We start from the raw sequence: 26,084 nt of genomic DNA, 5'->3' as shown, positions 1-26,084 counted from the left end.
GCGAGTATTAGGTAATCTTCACTATGTTACACGATTGTGTTAAAATACCAACAGACGCGTATCCAAGAGATTTAGGTATTATCCTATGTAGGAATAGTCCGCGTAACAGCAACTATACCAGCGGTATTGTTATATAAAAAAGACAAAAGTATAAGTCTTCTGTCAAAACTACTCATATAAATGGAGCGATGTACTTCCATTCAGATTTGACTATTATTTTTCAATCTACACAAAAAAAGAAGCAAACTTTCCGATGGAATGTTTGAAACAAGGAATGTGGAAGAAATGAATCGATAAACAATAAACGAACACTTTAAATTCTTTCATTTTTATTCAAATCGATTATTTTCCGTACGAATTTCTGCACGAATAAATTCTTAATCGAATGAATTCTTATTTGGATAAACTTTTATCTATAGATAAATTGTTATTCGATTGGACATTTTTTTCTATAGTGTCGAATAAAATTTAATCCGCTGGTCTTTGTCTCTTGTCCGTCATCCGAATAAAATTTTGCCCAACTCTGCATTCTTCAAATAAGCAATGCTGACTAGAGAACTTCAAACGTAAAATCTTGCGACTTTGTAACAACAGTCGTTAATTAGCTTTCGACTAAAAAAGAAGAGCAAGTATCAGCGTGCGAATTCAAATTCCCTGTTGCAAGATTGTCGCATAGCGGGCAGATTATTTATCAACCCGTCCGTAAATGATTCCGCAAAGATAAGCAAAGTGTTCCCCGGTCCTATTAAAATTTTAATTGTGAGGATCGTTTTCGAAACAAGAGCCGCGTCGCGGTCTCTCTTTTGTTTGCGGAGAGTCCAACTCCGAGGCGTTCACTCCGCACCCTTTGAATCGTGATTCCGGTATTGATTTATGATGCCCGCAAATTGGATTCACGATTTATTTACGAGCGAGCGTTCGCGCGCTCGCGGCCCCATGACAAAGTGCCGCTGGAAACTGCGCTGGAATTGTTTCTCTTTCCGCGATGCTCGCATCCATGAGCTTTTAAATAATTAACCGCCTTGTGAGAGGAACTTGGCGCCTTCTAACAACCGTGCACGGGATTCCTCTTTGATATTTCCATTGCGCGGCGGCCCTTGTTAACGCGGCCATCGAACTTACCCGGTTCTGTAAATTTCTGCTGATTTTTATACCGTCGATTACTAAGTTGCCGATATTCGAAATTGCCACTTGTCCTATTGAACTGATACGTATACGGCTGCTAAAACTAGTTGTCTTTATTGATAAATTAATTTGTACAGATTTAGCAAGTGTATGAAATTTAGGTAGCCGGAGGCATGATCGTTTTTTATGAACGATCTTAAATTTTAATTTTTCGTTTTCACAACTAAATTGTTTTGATTTTCTAATATTTGTACGGCTTCTGGATTGACAGGCAATGTGTTAACTGTTATACATCTTACTACTTTTCAATGGATTTGATCAAAATATTTTTTTTTTAATTTTGATACAAGCTACGGAAGCTAAGCTACGAATTTTGAATATCCTCATATCGTAAGAGGTATTTTCTCAGTACTCCTTGTAAGGAGGTCAATGGCCCATGCTTGCAATGTTTACGATATTTTATTGGATAAAATCATGTAACCAAGTGGTTCTCAATCTTACCAAAATCACAAGAACAATGTTTTGATTACGAAGAATATTTGTATAAGGAGAGTGCGTACGAACGTATCTTTTAATAAAAATTATAGAACGCAGATTACATATCGCAGTAAACGCAGAAAACATTGAACAAAAAAGAAATAATATCTGTAAAAGTCACGATTCTACTTAGTGCCAATAGGAGAATTTTTTTTACTGTCAACTTCATAGCAAGCAGATTGTGAGCAATCATCTTCTACCCTTCTTGGGATGAATTAAATGAAGAAATGAAAAAAAATTTATATTAACATTTAATTTTTTTCATTTTTATTTCTTTTTATAATTTCGTTTAGTTTGATACGAGTGCTGCTATCTATTGTTTATTTATGAAGAAATCGCGTATATTCGACTCATCGACCGAATGATTCTACGACGATGTGTTTGCACTACTCGTTAAAAAAGAAAAAAACAGTGCACTTACATTTATTGGCTTCTGAACCGTCCAATTATCATCGAATCGAACAGGTTGCGAATGGGAACCAGTAAATATTTAGAGAACCCGATTTTATTATATTTCACGTGTATACGAAGTCGTCATACTTCCTACGGAGCAGCATTCAGCCGTCAAAGCAGGCTATTTTTACCGCGCGCGCACGTAGCGCGCGGTGTCTAGGAACGGCGAGAAGGGAGCGAGGAAAGTAATAGAGCCCGAGTGGGAGCAATTCGCTAAGCTCCGGAGTTCACGCTACTCAAAACCGATCCAACGAAAGTAGACTGAGGGTATCGCGGCGTGTCAGGCGTGCAATTAGCGCCATTAGCGATTACGCGAATGGAATTCGCTCGGCGGTCGAGCGTGGCCCGGCTTCGGTTCTCCCTTACACGGTCTCTGTATCAGGAAAGAGAAAGACGGCGCAGCGTTCGTGCTATCGGAGCCGCGCTCGAAAGAACTTGTTTTGCGAATGATTGACATCGAAAGTACGTGGTACAATAGCGATTTAACGAGGAGCAGCATGTGATCGGAAGAGGGTAACGATGCTACCGATGGTGTCGAGCACGGCTTTAAAAAGTTGAATCGATCCGGTAAAATCACGAGGCCTTCTCTTCCTCTTTCTTGTTCTCTTTCTCTCTCTTTCTTTCGCTCTCGCTCATTCCACGTCGCGTTGTCACGGGACGGCATGAATGAAATTTGCAGATTCACGTGTACGCGTATATGCTCGCGGAACGAGCCGCATTGTCACGTCAAATGGATCCGCGCACACGCGTGTCGCCGAGCCGGGCGGAGCCGCGACACGGGCTGTTTCGACGGACGGCTAATTTGACTGCGGTGAATCATGGCGTTGCTAAATAGTGGGCAAAATTGGGCCGATCCGGTGTTAGAGTGTACCGCGCGCACGGCTGATCGACGCGTTGTGTTGTCGCGACCGCGCCGTTGCGACGCGCGCACACCATTTTCTGCGCGATTCCATCGCGCTTGGGCTCATTCACGCAGCCGCAACTCTTCACGGTCGACGAGCATTTATCTTCGCAGATCGAGCGGCGCCGATAGATCGGGAACGGCCCGCGTAGATCGGATCCGGTTCGATCGATTGATTGTCACTCTCGCATTCGTAATCGCTCGTAAATTTGTTCGCACGTTATGTCAGAATGAAAAATAGCTGTACGTGTATTTATCAGACGGCTAATAGCATAACTGGATGGATAGGTTTTATGCAATTACCGCGTAATACGGATAACGTAATAGAGTGAGAAAATTATTAACTCGACAGGTGGTCTTCGTAGATGCACCGGCCGAAGAATTTTCATCGCGTGCGGATGCTAAGAAAGAATCGCCGACGAAACCTGGATATTTTAATTTGCTGGTATAGATATTTACAGGATCGCGTGAATAAATAAGGTTCCCTTCGGTTACATGAGATCCAACGTAAACGTATGCGGTATACTTGAATCGAAGAATTTTCTATTTAGTTAATCGGTCGCTGGATTTTCGCGAATATAGAGAAACGTTCGCGTGACGTGTTGTTCCCAAATTTTGCCATGTAACGAACTTCTATTATCGTAGTCGATTAGCTTGTGATCTGTCATCTTATATTTTTATTAAGCGATATTTTTAGTAGAAAAACAGGACTGTAGGAAATAGGGAGGATATGCGGTGGATTTGTAGGCAGGCTGGAGTCTGTACATAACTGGTTCCCGGCTTTTTCTTTCTCAATTACTGGAATTGTACGAACGTTTCTATGAGAAGGTTTCTTATAAACTTCTTTACTCAAGCATATATTTCTAATAAGAATTGTACAAAGTTCGAGTAAATTCAATATTACCATTGTTATAAAACAATATCCATTGGTCGCGTTCAATACTCTGTATTTCTAGTATTAAAGACCTCTTTTACAACGTCAAGTTTCGTAAAACTTTTCGTGCAGTTCCAAGCTACATCTGTGACGTACAAACTATCAACCAAGAATGTAGATGCATAAAAATCATTGATAGCCCTCTACGAAGCGGTAGATTGAAAACGATGTACGCAATTGAAACCCGAGGATTATTGCTTGCAGAATTAACATTTCTCGCAGTCGATGAGCATCACGACACCTAGGCAGGCTATCAATCAAAAGGTAAAGGCGATCGATTCGAAACGCGTCACGTAATGCTGTCTAGAGCGATTAACGGGCCCCATAAGACAGATTATCCAATAAACTGCATCAATAAGCGTGAAGCATCGTTCGCAGCTCGACAAAAGTCACGCGACGGCTCTTTTCCACGTCGACGAAGCGAGCCACGCGGTACGGGTATCGCGAGCGATCGCGATCGCGAGCGCAACTCGCAACGGCTAGGCATAATTGCCCGAAGAAACTCGTTGTGCAGGCATTAGACTGGCATCGGTTCCAGAAAGCCAGCAGCCAATGCTCTTTCCGTGAATTTTCTAATGGAATCGCAGACCGATCGTTGCCGGCCGGTAATAAACCGTAAATAAAATTAGACCGCGTTGCCGATAAAGGGTTGCGTGACGTAGCCAAGAACTCGAGAGTGCCTATTGAGGCTCTCTTCAACTCCTCGGAACTTGATGAACCACCGGCCTACCCAGGATGGTCACCGACGCTTCCGACTCGCTGCCTCGCTGCGTCGGTATACATCGTCGTTCTCTTTCTTCTTCTTCTTCTTCTTCTTCTTCTCCTTCTTCTTCGTTCATCTTCTTTGCCTTTCTCTTTCTCTCTTTCGGTGGCTCTGCTCTCTTGGATACATCCTCTCCCTACCAGACTCAGGCACCCAGTCTGGTTTCTCTTTCCTTTGTCCTTTTCTCTGTTTCTCTCGGCCCTCGCCCCCTCCCCCTCCCTCTTTCTCACTCTCTCTTTTTCTCTCTCGCTCGCTCGAACGGTCCCGTACCTTACCTCGGATTTACCTACCTCGGGCACTCATCTTCTACCATGTCATTATGTCGTTATTTCCGACAACGAGCGTGTCTCGACTAACCCTCGTACGCTTACCTCCAACAGAAATGGGCGCGAAAGCAGTTTCGCCCGAAATCCGACTACAAACACGGCTCGTGAATGAACCCCGCTCTCTCTGCCCGTCGCGCCAGATCTTCGGAACCACGGGATCACGTCAATGGGAACGCTGTAGCGATTATTCTTTTTCCATTTTCTCCTTTTTCTCCTACTTCTTCTTCTTCTTCTCCTTCTTCTCCTTCTTCCTCCTCTCTTTCTTCTTTTTCTTCTCGTCCCTCTTCTTTTTTACTCGGAATCTCCGCGACGACGCTAGAAACGCTTCACCATGCTTCTTGCCTCGCTAAGAGGACCCCATTGTTCTCGCGAGATTACTCGCCTCGCGGTTTTTTGGCCCTACCCGCTGGTAGTTCGTGCTCGTGCCCGTACTCGCACTCGTACTCGTACTCGGTAACGGACTGATAATTCTTTCTTTTTCGTGGGCGAGAATTCGCACGGCGGAAACCGGCGCTTCGTGCGATTTGCGTCGCATCGATTCGTCGCCGGTCGTCCATTTTGCAGCCTCTGCATTTACAATTTTTATTGACTGCTGCACTTTTATATTGAACTTTTATGAAACGGTGTCTCTTGTAAAGGCAAAATGATCGAATATCGTTGCGATTTGTTAAAAATCATTCGTCGGAAAATTTGTTACTTTCGTGTAGATTGATAATTCTATAATCTATAATAATTCTATAATCTAAAAAAATAAATCTATAATCCTAAATGTATTCGTATAAATATACTCTTATAAAATCAGGTTCAATAAAAAACAGTCAACAATTATTCGCATTATTATTGGAATAATTTTACAGTCTCTATTCGAATAAATTATTCGAATAATTTTATAATCTCTGTTCGAATAAGTGTGCGAATAAAGAATTATTCAAATAAATAGACAAAATAATTTGTGACAAATAATCGTTGTTCGAATGAGATATTCGACTAAAAAGAATTCATTCGAACAATTACCTTAAAGAAATATTTATTCGGAACAATTCGAATAATGCCGAACTCTGGTTTATGCTGCATGCAAAATTATTGTACGAGTTCCCATTGTTACCATTGTGAACTCAGCTTATAATAGAGATTAAAAAAGACACCAAATGACAGATCAACGTTTACGCTTTCAAATTGTATATTGCATAATGAGTATGAATTTGGAGTATCTGACGTAAAAATGTTGCAACTATAACAGATCGGGGAATCAGCTATCTCAGCGGAATAATATTTTATTCGCGAACGCATCGATCAGAAAACGGCCATAAAGTCACGGCGCAGTCGCCCCGAAGAAGCATTTCTCGCATGTCAGAAGCCGAAGTTAGCATTCCGGGCTTGTGAACGCGTTCCCTACCCCGTGTCCCCTGGCTCGTTGGTGCCGATTAAAAACTTGTTAACGATTCGACGCAGCGATTCGAACGCGTTCGCGAAGAATGTTGGAACACGCGCTATCTCGACCACGTGCGCTGGTTTGACCGCAGCGTAGTCACGAGATCAAACTGTTTCGAGGGACTATCGAGCAGCGGCCGGGTCTCGGTTGTGCAGGTGCGATCCCGTGCTGATTAAGCACCCGCGGTAACGACAATTTGCTAAACAACGCGTGTCCCGTGGCCGTGTTCTTTGCGGAATACAAAGTGCCTTGGCAACGCCTTTGAGAGGCATCGACCAACTGAGGTTTCGTGGCCGGGGCTTTCACGATAAAAGACCGCGCGTGAAATGGCAATTAGGTGACCAAGAATCTACCCGCGGATTCTTGGGAAATCACGGACAAATTAGACGCTGCGGTTTTCTCTGGACGGTCACCCGTTCGTTTCTTTTTTCACTCGACGCTCGTCGGCCACGGTCTCGTTACTTCGAGATTACACGGACCTTCCACAGACGGAACAGTTTTTAATGGTTTTAATCCTTCGCTCGGGCTTCTCGGATTCATTTCGACCCTGTGAGACTGATGAGGATTTTGAAAATGCCGGCTTCCGGCTGATCTCGGCGTCATCTTTTTTGTTCTTTTCAGAAAACTTCTCTCGCAGTTTGCTTTAAATTTTCATCGAGTAATCTTCTCTTCGTTGATCTGTCTCTTTCGTTTACCTTTTCAAACGTAATTTGCATACGCGTTTCACTGGATACATTAAATTATTCCAAGAGTTAAATAAGCGAAAGACTCTGTTAAAAGATTTACTCTCGGGATTCAGGATTTTATACCTTCACTGGTATTTACTTTTACGTTTCTTTACGATCTGAGATGCACGCGTTTACAATCGTTCTAAAATTTAAAATCTTAAGATTTTAGAAAGCTAAAGAACACACGTAACGCAACACGTATCCTTTACACTCGTGCCTACATACAGGGTGTCTCACCTAACTCGAGCAACTAAAATATTATGATAGATAGGGGTAAATATTATGATAGTAAAAAGAATTTGTTTAAGGTTATATCTTTTGAGTTTTGAAGGTCATCGAAGTTGTTTTTAAATGGAACGATACATTTTTATTATCGCTATATCGAGTTAGGCGAGACACCCTGTAGAATGCCTACGCAAGTGTTGTCGATATGGTTCGATCCAGATTTATCGTATAATATTAGCTCTACCGGAAAGTTCTGTCTGATAATGTTATTGCAAATTTCGATAGGTATGCACATGTTCATTTAAGACATATATTTTTGAAAAATGTTGCTCGCAAATTGTCATCACGCTGGCAAGAGGTCATAAGTAACGACGGAAATTATATTGTACGATATAAATATTCCTGAATTTATGAAAAATCTATTATTTCCTTTCATTTATTAAACGGACAGAACTTCCCGGTAGACCTAATATAAATAACTCATATTATATACATTCTTCTCCTGTTATATCATGTTATAGTCGTACTATATAACGTGAAAAGAATTTAATATTAACACTTTAGTATACTTATACGCGTATCATTGTTCATCACAGCTTTATCTGCTGAACGTACTATACACGTGTTTATACAGCAGGGAAAGAATTTTTAGAACAGCCTAATACAGTTTTGACTTCACTGAAACTACCATCGTGCATTTCACCTATCGGCGTTAAAACGTGTAAAAATCAGTGCAGATCTCGAACAAAGAAACAGCTATCTAACAGGTCACTTAGCACCGAAAGAGTTCATCGATCCAGCAACTCTCACCAGCGATCAAATATACCATACCGATTCTCCGTTGACCGCACGGCAGCAGCGGCGCAATAAAACGATCAATCTCGATCGTTTCCCGAGGGTAATCGATCGGAAGTGCCTGCGACGTGCCAGAGAAAAAACGAGAAAATGGAATACGGGGCTGCTCTGGGTGCTTGCCGCGGAGACGAGGTGGCGTTATTCGGTAAAACGGTGCTGGCCACAGCGCCGACACCTTTCTGCCAGGATTCTTTAACGCAATCATTGTCGCGACAAAAACCGGCAGCCCGAAACAATTGATCCGAGCTGTACACACCCCGGGTTTCACGTGCCGTGTTCCGCCATTAACGCGCGCGCCCTGCATTCCGGAGTCTGTCGAACTCCGGTGCCGGGATCGACAAATGCCTGCTCCTCCTCCAGCTCCTCTGCCTCCACCTCCGGGAAGAGTAGTCGCATGCAAGCCGGTGACAAAGGAACGATGTCTAGAATTCGTGCAGTCGTCGAAAAAACAACGGTCGCGAGAGAACGAGAGAGAGAGAGAGAGAGAGAGAAAGAGTGAAAGAGAGAAGGGCGGTAGAGAAAGGGGAGCGAAGGACAGAGAAAGAGAATCGGGCAGGCCTTCGCGAAGCCAGGAAGAGAAGGGCAGAAACGAACACGCGCGTACACAGAAAACGAGAAAAAGAAGATGAAAAAAAATCGTACGGACGCCGGGGTGTATGCGCACGGAAACGCGCAAACGTTCCACCAATTAAAAAGAACTCGATTCGACGGGGTTGCTGAAAATAACAGGCGTATCGGAGCGCAGTTTCGCGGGAAAAGGGAGAGAGAGAAATAGAAAAAGGTAGGAGGTGAACTGGAGGAGCGAAAGGGGTGTGCAAACAGAGAGAAAGAGAACTAGAGAAGGATAGGGGACAAGGGCTACGTTGCGTGGAGAACGTGACGACCTATAGGAACGACGGTGAAGAGAGAGGAGCGAGAGGAGAAAGAGGAAGAGGAGGAGGACGAGGAGGAGGAGGAGGAGGAGGAGGAGGTGGTGATGCTGGTGGTGGTTTGGGCTCGGTGGATGCACGTGAAATCCAAAACCCTTATATTAAAACACAGCCCAGCCAACCAGTCACGGCGCGCTTAATTCAAAACAATATAATGGGCGCAGCAACATAGCTGTAGTCGTTCCTCTCTCTCCATCCACCCTTGCTTCTCGTTCCTCGTCCTCGCTCGCGCAGTCCTCCTCCGCCTCCTTCTCCTCCTCGTTCACAGCCCCTCCCAACCCCCGCATCGGTCTCTCCATCGTTTTCTCGACAGTCCATCGTGTGTACGTGTGCGCGAACCACCGGCGAAAATGTTCGTATTAAGAGAACGCTTATAATGCTCTCTCGGGTTGCCGGATTGGTCGGTCCGGTGCTCTGGTTCCTTGGCCGGACCAGAGGCTCGAACTCGGAGCGAGGATGGCGACGACGATATGGTGACGATGGTTTTGTCGTGTTGGAACCACCCGGGCTTTGTCTGTCCGTTCCGGCGGAAGACCAACGCCATTGTTCTCATTGTTTCGTGACACGAGCGACGGAGAACGAAAGGGAGGGTTTGGCCAAGCCCGTGGATGCCTGCGAGAGGAGAGAGCTGCGAGGGCATCGGGGTAGAGAGGGCGGGAGGGAGGGGGGGAGGGAGAGAGAGAGAGAGAGAGAGAAAAGCGCGCTTAGATGGCCGCGTGATACACGCCTGTCCCCGTGTTTAGTACTTGATCGTGCCCTTCTAGCACCGTCAGCACCGTCCTCTTTGCTAATTGTTTGCCAATCAGTCCTGCAAGTCTAGCTCGTGGGAAGAGAGCCTCGGCCTGGCTTTTCTTAGCCATATTGGGTAGCTCGTTTTCTGCCAGCTCCTCGAGTCTAGGTTTCAAAGAACCACTCGCGGTTGCCAGAGATTTCCACGGGATCGCGTGTCTGCCTCTCTCTCTCTCTCTCTCTCTCTCTCTCTCTCTTTCCCTCCCTCTTTCTCCTCGTCCTCCTCAGTCTCCTCAGCTTCCTCAGCCTCCTCTCCGGTTTGTTGCGCTCAGCGATGTAGATCGAACTATCTTGATCTGTGAAATCGCATCTTCTTCTTTACGCTTCTTTTTCTTCTCTTCGATTTTCGTCGGCAATAGGGCCTCTACCCGTGGGAAAAGGATTTTTCGTTTATCTTCGTCTGCTGTTAAGATAAAAAGTACCTATTATGAAACACAGTTCAACTGTGATCCCTTCTTGTAACAGTAACACAAATAATACAACACAAACGGGCTCGAACATATGAAAGTGGATGTAAAAATTCTACCCACATTTGTTAATATTGTTCTTTATAAACTCGTTCACGCGAATACCGTTACATAACAGTCAGCCGTAAAGAAAGAACGTTTATCCGGAAAACAGTGCCTTTCGAATTATTCGGCGATGGGGTACGAGATTCGGAAAGTCGATATCCTACCGCAAGTTTTACCTGGTGCGAAGGCGCCATTGGTTTCGGTATTCGTGTGGTTGAGTACTTTTGTGTTCGAGGACCTGACCAAGAGCTCCTCCGTCCGCCGCGCAGCTTGAAACCCGAGGACTGTCCTTTTTCGAGGGATAATACCGTGTGGCCTGTTAATGCCAAGATGGCTGCGCGATACGCAACTCCATTACGTACGGAACTTAGACCCCCATCTTTGGACCCTGCTAATTGTTGTTCTGTCGTCTTTAACGTGGGAATATCTGCGCGATGCGCGCTCCCCGATACCAATCGCTCGACCGAAACTGGCCCCCGAACGGTGTACCGTGAAATCTTTGCTTGTTCCATGAAATCGCTGCAGATCTGCGATTGTCGAGCTTTCAGTATGGTGGACACTCGAAAAGGGTTAACAGAACGTTTAGAAATATTTTATCATGTTCTCGTTTGTTCGTGAATTTTTACTTATTCTTCGCCAAAGTTTCCCAGCTGCTTAATAATTTGACGATAGAAAAAGAAATCCGTGTACACTATTTCAAACTTGTTTGAAAGATATCAAATACTCCTGACAGAAAAATATTTACTTTCCTCGTTACAAAGCGACCCGATATCGCAAGGTAACGCGATCCGAGAAGCACCGAAAGCCTCGTGTACAAATAATATTACAAACGTGTCACAAATAGCGCCATTGGTTGCTCGGATACGTACACGTGAAGTATTATTATCTACTATTTTAGAGCAAGACGTTAGCATCTCGGGGTGTGTACTCGGATTTCTGGCGGATTTATTTGCTCCGTTACATTCCTCCAACATTTACGCAACCAGTGCACGGACCGAGTAGTTCAAAATACATTCTATGCGCGGGAACCGGAAGTCGCCGGTAAATTTATTTAACTTCGCTCCGAATTTACGTTCCGCGGCAAGTGCCAAATCCTTTGCGGTGTTGAACAACCAACGAACGACCACGGGAAACGAGTCCAACGTGCTGGGTGGGAAAAACAAAAACCAAGATCGACAAAGATCGTTGTTACGTTCTTCGGAGAGATGATTTTTCCGTGTAAATATTTTCGCTCATTACGAGCAGCAATTTGATGAGCACGCGTCACGTGAACAGCAGCCGACTAGAATTTATAACGTTCCCGTTCGTCCATCTCGCCTCGAAATTCTCTGCTCTGCTCCGCTAAGTCGTTTGACATAATCGGCGTACCGAATTTCCGGAATCTCGTTCGGCCGACGATATTACGCAAGCCGCGACCGCGCTTGTGCGATTTTCCCTCTTGGTGGCTGATCATTCATCTAACCGAGACGGCCTGCCCTATTACTTTTCAGCGAGTTTCTCGATCTTCGAGCGACGTTCTTTGACGTTACCCTTTTGACTACCGGCAGCGGAGCATTTCGTAGTGAATCGCAGATCGCGGTTCGGAAGAAGAAACAGCGTTCCCGGCGCTGCACGCTATTAACAGTGCGAATACAGTGGTTCCAAAAAGTATTCGTACATTTTTAAAACGGCACAACTTCCTTAAAACTGAGCTTGTATTTTTTGAGGACGTTAGAGTTAGTTCTTTTACTATTTGGAATGATAGAAGAAATAGAAATGCTCTCGTTCTCTGATCTTTTGATCTGAGCTTACAGCTAAAATTTAAAAAATGCGCGTCGTAGATCTCGGTCACTTATATGCAGATTGAAAATTTCATCGAAAGCGCAAGCAATGATATTGGAAGCGTTCACATCTTCTGAAAATTGTTAATATGAAAAAACTAAATAAAATGACACTCTGAATTGTTTGCGATAAATGCAGCAATTGTTTCTAACTGTTAAAGGAAGTGTCGGTAAAATGTATGTGGCGTTGAGCATACATTTGAATTAAATGAATTTTGCCGGTCCGAATTTACCTACTGCATGTGCGTGATCTTGCTGAAAAATCTTCTCGCGCAACGACTCGATGAGAACGCACAAGGGGCATAATACACGCAGCGTTCCAGAGCAGGCAGCCTGGAAAGGTTAACTTCGAAGTTTGCGAGCCGTCCGGGTCCTTTCATCGGGCTGATAATCTATTAAGAACTCTCCTAAGAACTTCCCCCGACTTCTCGGACTCTGTTGCTCGCGGAGCTTCTCCCCGGAATTTCTGGGCGAGCGGATTCCAACGTCGCATTAAAGACGGTCCACTACTCGTTTTTAGTTAACACCTGAGGCCTCTCCAACGAGCGGGCGTTCCGAGCTCGTGAAGGGGTCGGAAAAGGTTCCCTTGCGCCTCGAGAAACGCCTCGAATGACGCTGCTTGCTGCTTCCCCTTGCCCCTTCGAGGGACAAATGAGCCAGAATAAATAGCCGGGGTGGCTCGTGAATATCGGAGAATGTCCAGAACTAACCAGCTTGAAAAACGGAAGCTGAAATGTTTGCGACCGCGGGGGTTACGGACACCGGAGGCAAAGAGGACGAAGCGATCGTCTCTCTTCTCTGCCGGTGACTTTTTCTTTGTAAACGGCGACCGGTAACTCCGCAAATAGATCGCGTTTCCGGCTCGACGGATTCTTTGGATCCATTAGGGTTTGCGTTCCCCTTGGCCCGACCTCGAGACGATTTGTGACAATTACCGGTTTAATCACGCGCGACGGACTTTCTTTAAACCGACACGAGCAAGCCCGTGAACCCGCGCGATTCTGAATTACCGCAGAATATTTGCCAGCACTTGCGACCTAAAAGCTACCTTCCCTCTTCCTTCGATTCAAACAGTCACGTCAGACTGCATTGTTTATTGTGAAAATTATTGTGAATCGGGTTGCAACTTCGTAATTTCTAGCCCCTTTCAAGTTTTCGCAGACTGTCCAGCAACACACTGTACAAAATATGCGTCTTCGGCGTTATTTATCAACTCTAACATTTATTTAAGATTTTTACCATTTTTATTACAATGTAAGCTTGGACCAAGGAAAAGAGCAGACTTCACAGTTTCAACGATTTGAAAATAAATGGGCGACCGGTCATTTCGGCCGACACGATGGTAGGGTTTGGTGTTAAAATGCACATGTATTTCGTAAAAATGTGAAAAACAATTGTTTTCCACAAAAAGGCAAAGCCTGCGCATCTTTATGCAAAATAAAAGCTGCGTTTATTAATTGCAAGATGCAGGAACTACATAGACATTTGTTTCTAAATCAGTTTAGTGTGTTGATAGCAATACAATATAACATTATCAAATTGTTTCAGTGTATGTACTATTTTCGGTAAATAGTAAAACATAAATTCTGTCATGGCGATGCAGAAGACAAATCGTTGTAACAAAGTAACGTACCATCGATAGCATCTCTCAATTTCGACCCTTCTTCGAATTATCACTTTGTTCATTTACGCTGTTTTCGAAAAATGTTGACTCATTTCTCGGTCCACAAAGGATTAAGCCTCCGTCACGAGGATAGGTCAGGTTTTCCACCTGACCTGTCTAAACTGCTCGAAAAGGGTTCTCGAAGGTAGAAAAAGAAGCTACCCTTCGAGAGAAACTATAAAGTCTGTCTAGATGACGCAGGGATATTCGAGGGACAAACGAGCCAAAATAAATACCCACAAGGTGGACGATCGTAAATATTACAGCGGAGGAAGCGAGTGGGGATCGGACGGGAATAATTAATTTATTGGGTCATCTAAGTACTTGGGGGACGAATTCAGGAGCACGGCTCTCGATCGCGGCCGGACATTATAAAACTCGTTCTAGCCGGTCGGGGCCCGGAGTAATACGCGCGTTCATTTCCATTTAATTGGGAAATCAATCTAGCGCGGGGCATCGTTACGGAATATTTATAAGGGCCGGTATGCGGGTAATACGAGTTTCAATTTCGCGCGCTCGTTCTTCTTCGCCCGATCTTTCCGCGGTACTTCTTTAATCTCCTGCGCCGGGAACACGTTCGCGCCCTTTTGCCGTTTTCTGATTAATAATTCAACATACGATGAAGAATTACCATCGAGTCGGCACAAACACGCGCGCGTGCGGACACACGTACACACACGGAAGAGATACGCTGTTATCCGTCGTCTCTCGGGGTTCTCTAACACGCGACACCGCCGTCTCTCTGTGTACATCGTCATCGATGCGTATGCATATTAGTCCATCATAAAGCTCCTCTCCGGGCCATTATATCGGGTCCGCTTCAAAGCAGCCAACCCCCGCCATTATTGCTAGCCGATACCTGTATCATAGCGTCGCCGTTGCGTTTCGCCTCTCGATCAAGAAAATAATCGTAATTCACGACCGCGTTTACGGCTCGTTAACGGTGACATACAAGCGACACGCGAAAAACCGTTCGTCCGTTTCTGCCGCGGTAGAGATGCGCGTAAATCGTATTGTTGCAATGCGAACGGAGAAGGTAATGCATCCCCGTCGCTGTCGTTGCCGCTGTCGCAGTCGTTGTCGCCGATCGAATCTAGGACAATGTCGACCATAATTTCAACGCTGGCCTGACATAGGGAATGCACTCGTCCCGTCGCTCGACCGACCGTTACTGCTTCGATCCACGCCTATACACCGTTTATTTATTAATCGATCCGCCTGTCGATCGATCGATCGGCGGCTACCACCACGCTACCGTTACCACGCGTTATAGACAGGATCAAGTGGGTCACGTCACCCGTGGAACTTGCCGCCACGTGACCGATGTTTGAACCAGAGATAATCCTCGCTCGACAGCTGCGAGACCACTGGCCGACGGACAATCAACTCGATCTCGCCTTCGGCTTGTCTTATTTGGCTCCGTGTCACTCGGCTCGCTGTCTCGTGTCGTTTAGGCTCGCTACGGAACCCCGTTCTCATTCACATGCCTCGCTACCCCATCTTCTTGCCGATTTTGTTGCGAATCTCTCCATTCAGCTTTTCAACGAGATTATTATACACCCAGAGCACACTGTTTTCCTCGCTCGAGGTCAACCGGGTCGAATAAGGAATATCGAACTACCGGTGAATTCAATTCGAAAGACTACCATGACCTGCTTGTGTATGTGTATAATGCAGACTAGAGACAGTTCAGGGTTGCAGCACGGTAAAAGCAAATCGATGAATCCATTTGTTTATGCTTGTTGTTGCGAGTAAAAATTAACACGTGCCTCTCCGTGGTTCACAACGATGTACATAAAATATTGTGGCACAACCTCCTGTACATTGACACAAGATTATCGAGTACAATAGATTGGCGTGTAACAGAGAGAAAATAGGTTTGTCGGTTGTCAGATTTCAGACAGCAGAGCCGCTAACGAACGATGGACGTCCGAAATAGAAAAATTTCGGCGGCGACTGATTACAACGGGGACATGTTTTCTGTTTGAAGAGCGCTGCCGTCTGTCTTCTCTCGCGTCTTCCCACTTGGGACCGCCTGTTCGTGACCAAAATCGTGTTACGCTATAAACTTCCTGTGGCAAGCAGCTTAAAATAGTCTGCTCGGGAAATAAGAAGCGGAAATGGCTAGGCTGCATCGTTCTTGCACTTCGATTAAAAGGTTCTACAGGAACGGGGAGTAAGAGATTCGGAGACACCGAACCTCGATCATATCTGTATCTTTCTGAAAACGAGATTATTTTCTCCGATGTCGATCGATCGACTGGCCATTAAAACAAAGGCGCCGGCATGCTCGTTGAAACAAAGGTAGTCCGAGCGAGAATCCCTGGGAAAGGTTGAGGAGACGATCTCCTCGGGGACGAGAACGAATCCGAAAGCTGAAAAAATGTTCAGAGACGCCTGCAGTTCAATTTGTTCGCGGTTCACGCTTCGTTATTGGCTTTAAATCACGGACGGCAATTTCGAGCTGCGGGTGGTACCAACTTCTGTAAACAGGTTTCCCCTTGATCGTCGTTTTGCTTTCTTAGCGAGGCTGTCCCGATGCGAGTAAATTGAATTTTCTGCCGAAACAAAAGCCCACGCGATGCTGTAAATTTTCTTATTGAACGTCCACAGCACCTGTCGAACACATTATCTTCCGTTACTTTATGTTACTCCGCTTTACTTCGTAACTGTCTTTGGAAGCGTCTGGAAACGCCTGCTGCAGCAACTATTTGATTATTTAATAATTAATCACTTCGAGGAGCAATATTTACCTTTGGCGTCATTAGAAATACGACCGTAATCGAGTAATAATAGATAGGTCTAAAAGTTCATGTGGTTTCAATTTCGATTTAAAATCGCACAATAATTGCCCAACAGTTACGTCTTATCTGTTATAAATAGCTCTGATTTTCTCCGGTTGTGCGATTGTTTACTTGTTCGTTCTCCGTGCGAGTAATACAGCGATTCATTTTTGAAAACTATCAGTGTCAAGTTAGCAAGGATGAACATCTCTGACATGTTTTGCTGTTTTGCCGATTCAAAACTTGTCTCGGTTGCTTTGTAACGATTACGAAATTCAATTTATTTAGATCCTTTCCAATTGTTATATTAACATGTGTTGGGAATGTATTTAATGTGGAAGTATTTTAATCATTTTAATAATCGTAGAATAAGAATTGTTGAACCGGTCATTTGATCGGTGATGGTACGACTAGTGTTAATACACGTTTTGTTAACGCGTTGAACGCCCACCGTGAATCGGTAGAGTTTCTCCGGGCGCCACGAAGCACAAAAGAAAAATTTGCAAAAGACTATAAACGTATTGTCCTGAGTGTCCAAAGTCACTCCAATTATGTTTACAATGTTTCAGCGAATTTCATCGTAACTAATAAAATGATATAATATTTTTAAAGCAAATTTAAATATAAGTATAATTTGTTAGCGTAAGCATATTTTATATTCTATTATTTTATTTTATTATTAGTATAAGTATATTTTTAATGTTCGTTTTTGTTTACTTTATACTTTATCGTTACCCTATATATGGGTGACGTGGCGTTCAACGTGTTAATACTTTCCTACAGTTGTCTACGTTAACTTAAAATTTAAATGGTAAACGAGATCTCCCTTGCAGCTTCGGACACATAACGGAGAATTCATCTTCAACAAAGCAGTCTATTATTCATCAAATTATATTTCTAAAATAAACGGCCTCGGAATCTTACTTGAATTCGACAAATTCAGTCGCCCGAATAACTAATTTCTCACGTGAAAATCGAACCTATTGTCTGTATCCTGAAAGAAGATACCCGAAGTTGTGATGGCTGTTCACCGTACTGCTGCGTTGCTATTACGACTTCAGGTGTCGCCCCTTGAAAAACAGACCACAAATACGCCGGATTCTCGGGACAACAACCAAACACGGCCGCCTCCGATTCCCGGTTCCAGTGAAAAGCAAACAAGAGCCCCTCGAACATCAAACATCTCCTGTGACTCAAAATCGCGTCCATAGATCACGGCTGGAAGATTCGCTGCACAAGGTCGTTAGTCCGTTTCACGGTGCGCCACGGAAAGCGCAGCAACAATGTCCCCCTACCGGTCGATTTCTTCACGGTTCGACAGGATCTCGCGGCGGAGAGGGGTGCAGAGAACAATCGGTCAGTTTCGAGAAATCGTAAAGCAGAGTTTTTACGATGGAGGGCAGGTGCATGGTAAGCGACGAGTACACGGCGATGGGAGGACGTCGATGGGTTAAAGAGAGGGTGGGAGGAATTGAGGGATGGACGGGATGGGGGGGAAGAGGATTGCAGGAAGGAGGGAGAGGGAGGTTTGCGCGAGGCTTTGGCATTTTGCCTTCTTTAAATTGTCGGCCGACCGTCGATACCTAGCCGTGGACACAAAACAAGCCCATGCTACTCTCGCTGTTTCATTCGAAAGGACAGAAAAAAAAAACGGAGGAAAAAGGAAGAGAAAAAAAGGAGGAGAACCGGGAGCGGTCTCGCCCGTGGAAATGCTACTCGACAAGTACACAGGGAGGCGGGGTTGATTCCCTCCGTCCACCCCCGGTGCCTCTCTCACGGTTCCTCCTTCTTTTTCCCGACGTTTTGCAATGGAAACGGCTCCGACGAGGCTCGGTTATTACAGCGCGAACTCCCAACAGCCCGTTTCGACTACGCGCCTTGCGCACAGAAGCGGTTTAAACCGCAGACACTCCGTAAGAGAGGAGAGTCTTAAGGGGCTGTCGCGACCTCCAGGAATTTCGAGGCGATAGCGAGCGGGAGCAGCGTCGTGGCTGTCGGATAGCATGATCGATCACCGGCACCCTTTTCATCAGAAACGAGCAAGATAGAGACCCAACGGCCGCGCAAGAAAAAGAATCGTAGCCCCCGACGTAATTTCAGCGACGCCGCGCTCTCCTCGCGGGTCTCTTTCTTTCTTCTAAGAGATCGCGTTGCGGGCACCACGGCGCCGTCGGAAGGGGTTCGGAAAGTAAATGGAAACGACGCGTTCATTATCTCACGGACGGAGATTAAGTCGTTAGAAAGGCGGGCTAATGAGCCACGTTCCTCCGCCGGGTGTGATTAATCGAACACGGCCCGCGCGCAGGTTTTATCCGCGCGGTCGCTCGCGCGGGCTACGCGACGAGAGGCTCGCGACGATACGCGCGACGAGACGAGACGCGGAGCGGAGCGACCGGTCGGCCAAGTGGTCGCGACGCGATTAGATAAAAATAGTGTTTGTCGTTTGCGTTTATTGGGCACTCTACGGCTACGGCGGCAGAAGTGAACGGATGCAACGAGCCGCACGCGGCAGAAAAGACCGTCGACCGCATTGGCATTTGCATCATTCACCTTGAGAAGTGAATATAGTACGCTGGAAAGCCTTGTGTCGCGCACCGCGGATTACGTTTGAAGGAATTTATTGTGCGGTTGGTAACGGCCGCAACGTCTCCCCCCTTCTCTCTCTCTCTCTCTCTCTCTCTCTCTCTCACCCTTTCTTCGTCTTTCTCTCTATCGCTCTCCGTTTCTCTTTATCTCTCTCAGCGCTTGTTCTATCCCTATCTTTATCTCTCTTGCCAGCCAGCGAGGGCTGTTGTTCGAAACCGACTCTGACGCTTATGGAATACGTCGAACTAGCGGGGTAATTTGAGATCAACGCTCCTCTCGTCGACAGATACGTCGGATGTATCCTGGATTCCGAGTCGACGACCCTGACGACACTAACCCGCGGCTGGATTTAGCGAAATTTCCACAGTGGTTCTCAGTTCGACGCTTGATAGCTTTAGAAATCGGATGTTTAACCATTTCCGCTCGTGTGGCGGCTCTGAGGCACCGTTAACAATTGTTGTGTAACATTTCAAGAGAATTTGTAAGTTATCGGTAGACCGCGGATCTCTGTGCATAATAAACGTTGTCTATCTCGATTGCGATAAACAGAAGTCGTATATAAATATATTTCGTCTGTTGATAAATTTAGAAAGTTGAGAATAATATAACGGTGTTTCTAGAAAATCTTTAACTGTTTCGATCGTTTCGTGTTTAATCTGTCTTATGGGTTACGAGATTCGATCGCATAAAATGCAAGAAATCGTATATAACGTAGGAAAATACCATAGATCAAAAAATCTATTTGGGATTCAGAGTTAAAACAGCTCCCGAGTGTAAAGGGTTAGTCTTTGTACTTCACCAGCAACATATTTGTTCAACTGGTCAGCAAATTTGCCTGCTGAGATTTGACGCATTCTCGCAAATTTATTGCTGTCGAACAACATTTGTCGTACCAAGCAAAGCCACGATTGCAAACGTAATTGAAATTATGCATGGAAAGATGATCGTTTTATCTCTCGGAAGATCTATTGATAAGCTTCTCGAGGACTTTATTAGAAAGAATCTTAATATAATTTCCTTTCAAACAGTAATCCTGAAAGAAACGATTAAATTATGCCGTTCTGAGCGACTTGCTGAATTACAATTGCAATTGTTACAGCTATTGAAAAATGTATTTCATCAATTACGCTACAATAGGCGCAATATTAAATAATGGCAAGGTATTATGGTAACGATTCCTTTATTATACTAAGTTCGACTCAATGTTCCGAGGAAGATATCGAAATCTTGCTACAATCTAAAGAGAAAGTAATTCGGGAGCATCATGGACCACGTGAATGGTCAGAATTTCATTTAATGGTACTGTAAAATAACAATAATATCTACCGGAAAGTTATATATTCTCGAAGCATAGATAAAACTTTAGCTAACATGTACAAAGCTATTTCGAAAAATCTGGCTTTCTAGATACGCAGCAGGTGTACATCAATTTATTGAACCGTGGAAGAGTTTAATGACTTGCTGGTAATGGAGGCAAGTATTTTGATCATCAGTGCACATACCACACGGTATGCTTGTACATGTCTTTTGCGAGAGTACAAAGTTCCACTGGATTTTATGCGGAATTTACACTGATTGAAAACGTTATCGCAGAGTCATTAAAATCGGCACTTATCCGTTGCATTTGAATCTGCCTACACGTATCCCATTACGCAGTGAGCATCGATAGTAGAAACCAATTCTTCACGGTTTTTTTTCATTTGTACATAGTCGGTAGTCCTATAGATAAATACATTTTCACATTTTGTACAGTTGTGAATCTGTTGGTAAAGAAAAATGGCTATACATATATACAATAAATTCTCTCTAATTGACCCTTAACTTGTATACAAAAATGGACAATTCGGGAAAAAGAGATACGATCATCCAAGCCCTGCGGCTCGTTTTTACAGTTACCGATTGTCAACAACTATGAGTTGGATCGTATCTAAGAGAATGCGTCGAACAGATTTTTACCGATGCTTCTTCCCAAATGTCATTTTATATATTTGATTAATCCTAGCACTTCGACGTATAAAAGAGATAAAACCATTTTTCCCTCGTTTTCTATAAAAATATTCTATCTATTTCTTAGCACATTATCTGCTGACGATCATTTTATATTTTCCGAAAGTCTACAATTTACGGCCAAAAGTTTAATCAATTGTTTAGTGGCACTAATTGTTCGAATCGTACACCAACATGTTGCCCTAGTAACATGATCGTAATAATTTCGTTTGAGACTATCATGTCGACAAAGATTGTTTGGATTTCTCTGAGTATAGCATAGTGATTGAAAACTGTGTATTAAATCTCTATTGACTAAGATAACCTTTATTAACAATTGAATCGTGTACAAGTCAAATATGTTGTACACCATTTTATTTTAGCTATCCCTTCATTATTTATTGAAGAAAAAAAAACGACGTCTCTCAGCAAACTATTTATTAATAACAGAACAAAAAACGATAGACAATCTTAGTCCGTCTTGAATTTCAAGGATCACCTAAGGGTATAACATACTTCCGGTGAAATGTTAACATTATTTATTCGAAATATAACACTCTTATTTGCAAAACGATAAACCAAATGGTGTTTCATATTTGGCTACTCGTTCGGTGGGCCCTTAAGTCTCGAAACCCGCAGAAAACAGTGCACATGCAAATCGTGATAGATTTCATAACAAAATGCCGTCGTCCCGAAGCGGAAATGATTTTTCCAGGATTGGAGCGTCTAGGTCGGCGCCGTTATCAAAACCTGGCGGCGCTTGCTCTCCAGCGATTCATTTTTAAAAGAATCTGCGCTCGTTTGCTCGCTTTGTGGATCGGGATAAAGGCGCGACGTTTGATACCGCTCGAGTAATTTCATCGCCGCGGCGGAAAAAACAAAAAGAAGACGAAAAAGAAATTGAAAACGGAACGCACACGCGGGCGCACACGCGTGCCTGCGAGCGTGCGCACACGCTGAGAATGATTGTCGACCGCGGCGAAATAATGGCCGGTATGTTTCGAGGATTGCAAGGAAGGGGTGCACGCGCGCGATGTCCACTTTGTTTCCACGAATCGTAGATACCAGACGCGCCACGCGGAATTATATAAGCGGCTGGTAATGCAATCGGGGCGATCTTCCAATTAAAATATTCTGCCTGGTGGCTTTAAACAGTTTCTAGGAAGGGGTTGCCCGCTGAAAACCGCGCGGCATTACCGGAGGCGTGTTTTGCTTCCACGCAAGAGCAGATTCTTTTTGTTAGCCGCGAACCGAGAAACAGCGAAAGAAAGAGAGAACTATCGTCGGTGTGTGACTGGTACATGGGGCGGGGGGGAGAAAAAGAAAGCGGAAAGAAAAAATTGCGTTGCCTCGCTCTCGGCAGCCCTCTAACTGCGGAACAAGTTTTCCCTCGCAGCCTCTGCCCTTCCTCCCCTCTGTCCCTCTTTCACCTTTTATTTTCCTTTCTGTTTCGTAAAGGAGCAGGTTGTGGCGAGTAACGTTTCAAGATCAGAAAAAGAAACAGAGAGAAGAAAGAGAGAGAGAGAGAGAGAGAGCTAGAGGACGGAAAGAATGAAAAACATGACGGAAAGAAATTTCCCTAACTAGCGGGCCGGATTATCCCGGCGGCCGAACCCGGGAACAATCATTTAAAGTTCAAGTCATTAGTCACGTAACTACTTGCTTAATAACTGTGAAATTGTCCGGGGGTTTTTTGTCCCATTGAAAATTACACGGTATCGGAGCGCGACAAAAAGCGGGGCGGCGGGCCACGATAGCGAAATTATTCAGTGTCGCGCGGCCGAGTGGCATCAATCCAGTTAAATGGTCCTCGATACGCGTTTCATCGGCCCTGTTTTTATAAGCACTCCGCGGAAAACAAAATCGGCACCGGAACTATACCACCAACGTGGCGTGTGTTCATTCACAGATCACTATTCGCTCGGATTTTTCGACTACGGCTAATCATTTTTCACGTAATCGATAGATCCTTAAGCGAACATCAGTTTTTCTACGCGAACTCCTCTCATGGAGACTCGTTTGGACTGTTATTTTTGTTCTGTTAATCCTCCGATCCACAATGCCCAAAAATGTCTCGTTTATGAAATCCTGTGAAATAAGCTATTGGGCTTATGAGTATTGACATTGCGTGCGTGAAAGGATTAAGAGCGTTTGACAGACAGAGACTAGAGGAACGTCTAAACGGAGTTTTATTAAGCTCTACTTTTTGCTGTACACACAGACGTCACAAGTGCATAAAATTTGCAAGCGTGGCAATGAATGCTCGTTTGTAATAAATACGTCGCGCATCTCTTTATAATATTTGATATTTCTATGGAGTAGTTTAAACGGCAAGAGATGCACGAACGTTTATGTTTATTGTAATCATTCTCATTTAATAAGAATAATTTGAGGACATTCGTGGAATATTTGACATTTTGCAATATGCATATCCTACTCTGATCACGTAAAATTCACGATCTGACAATTAATTCTGTGCATTTGCGATGAAAACGAATAGATCGAATTCAGAACAGCAAAATCATTCGAAGAATTTGATAACATTATTGTTATTTGGAAACCTAAGGTTGGCTGCCGCGTGATAATAGCGCAGAGAAGAAACACATTTCCCTGAAACATTCTAGTTTACGCTTCCCCTGTTTACGTTGTTTGCATCCTAAGAATCAGATTGCATCTGCACTATTCGCGCGTCTACAAACTATGCAGCATGAAACTGGAAACTTTTCAAGTTCCAGAAATTTAGTTCGAACGTCGAGATTCGCGGTCGCTGGTCGAACGAACCATGCAATTATTGGTCCATCGAATTTACGATGTTGCGAGGAGGGAGCGTTCGCGTAATCCGTAGGAAAAAAAGTATTAATCGCGCGAGGTAGTATCAGAGACGGTAAGGTGCAGTTCGGGGTAAAGAGGTGATGAGAAAGAAGGAACGGCGGCGAATGGAAAAGAGGAAGACAGAGTAAAAGGATGAAGTGGGAGCCTCGATGGAGGGAGAGAGAAGAAGATAGCGGAGAGAAATGTATTAGCGTGGTGGTGAACGATGAGAGGGGCGTGCCAGTCACGGTAATAGCTGGTAAGCTGTGCTATTATGAGCAGCCAGCAAAAAAGTGACGTCACGCTAGGCCACTCCTGTGGTTGACCAAAACGAAAAAAGTGTATTACAATTCGTCACTTCTTATTGTTTACCGCAATTGGCTGGCGGACTGTATCCTGTCCTTCTCAGTTATTGTTTAGCAGCTCGCGCTTTACACCGCTTTATTATGCCCTTTGTCCCCGAGAGGACAACTTTCGGTCGTCTGTTTAATATTTAGTTCTTGCCGGTGGTGCACGCCCGCAAGCATTATTCCACGGTCACATGTGTCGCGAGTCGCCGATAAACTGCGAATTAGACCCCCCGCTACGCTCCTGGCGGGCGATTGTTATCCTCGTCGATGGTAAAGATTAGGCCAACTGGCCAGTTTCGATCGATAGTCCGGGCGAGACGGATTTTAATTAATATGCCCGCAATGTTTGACGGATTCTTTCAATTCGGCAGGTTCCGAATTACTTTTAGAATTTTTTTAATACCAAAAATAAGTAAGATGATAATCTAGGATTTTCGATATTTTATTATGTATCTTTTAAATAATGCAACGAATTATGTAATTTTTTATTTTTGTCCAAGCATTAGGAATAAACGGGCCTCATTTTATACGGGTCGTCGAAAAATCCTCTTTCGAAATAATTTCGAAATAAATTCCGAAATAATGAAATGTATTCTTAAACTGCATTATCTGCACAATACAGAGTTTTAGCTGCAAAAATATCAACAAATAGACTTCGTTCCGTTTTTAAAGCTCTGTCAAAAATATTTTTGGGTACATATCTAGTAGCATTATCATCTAACTCACAACTTAAACAATACAAAGATAATCAGTCAATCTCGGTTGTTAGTTAAATTCAAACTTAAACATACGTTAAGGAATGTATACGTAAATTGTTCTTTTTTGTTGATAAACCAAGTAATTCATAAATACATTTGAAAATAGTAAATTCACTAAATTGTGTAAACATTAAAATAAGGGAATCATTTCTTCTACTGAACAGAAAATTCTTTATGGTGAAAATCAAATATGAGCATTGTTATTCGCTTAACATTTTCTTGCATACCATAAATGCACAAAGATCTGCAGTTTGCTAACGAAAATTCATAAAATTTCATAAATTCTAGACGTTTTTCACAATTTTTGTTATCTATCAAGTCGACCTCGACGTGTCGGTTCTAAAGGAGCATCGAAACTGTTTTGTTACAATCAATAACACGCTAGGAACACGTTTCGTGTATCTGCATCCGTGGCGATGGTTCGCGTTATCGCGAAGCGGTCGCCCACGTAAGCGGTCTAATGTTAGCCGGCGCAAAAATTAGCCATTTCTTTGAGACGCTTACGCGTTCTTTAACGACGCCGCGGGAGAAGATTATGATGGGTCGAGCTGGGAAGAGGCGCTGGAATTAATATTTATAGAGCACCTCGTCAGTCGATCCTCTTGGTCTCCCCGTATGTCCCCCTTTCTTTCGAGAAACCGAACGCGACAATGTGTGCCACGTTGCGGGAATATAAATCCCCCGTCGGTCATTTCTTTATACTGGAACGTATCGGACGACCTGGCGGATCTATTAAAACTGAATGTGCGAAAAATCGATCGCTCCGCGTTCACCATCTCGACGCGAGAGGTACGCACGCACGTTTCGCAGTCTCTCCA

General features: G+C 44.2%; 1 protein-coding gene across 2 annotated transcripts in view; it reads left to right on the top strand.

Annotated features, from left to right (window-relative positions):
* The window catches only part of LOC117223795 (protein pangolin, isoforms A/H/I/S), a 393,587-nt gene that overhangs the window by 43,946 nt on the left and 323,557 nt on the right, over positions 1 to 26,084 (top strand). The gene's annotated exons all lie outside the window — the stretch shown is intronic.

This window comes from Megalopta genalis, chromosome 6 (assembly GCF_051020955.1).
Source record: "Megalopta genalis isolate 19385.01 chromosome 6, iyMegGena1_principal, whole genome shotgun sequence".
Lineage (NCBI taxonomy): Eukaryota > Metazoa > Arthropoda > Insecta > Hymenoptera > Halictidae > Megalopta > Megalopta genalis.
This window is presented reverse-complemented; position numbering and strand designations above follow the sequence as displayed.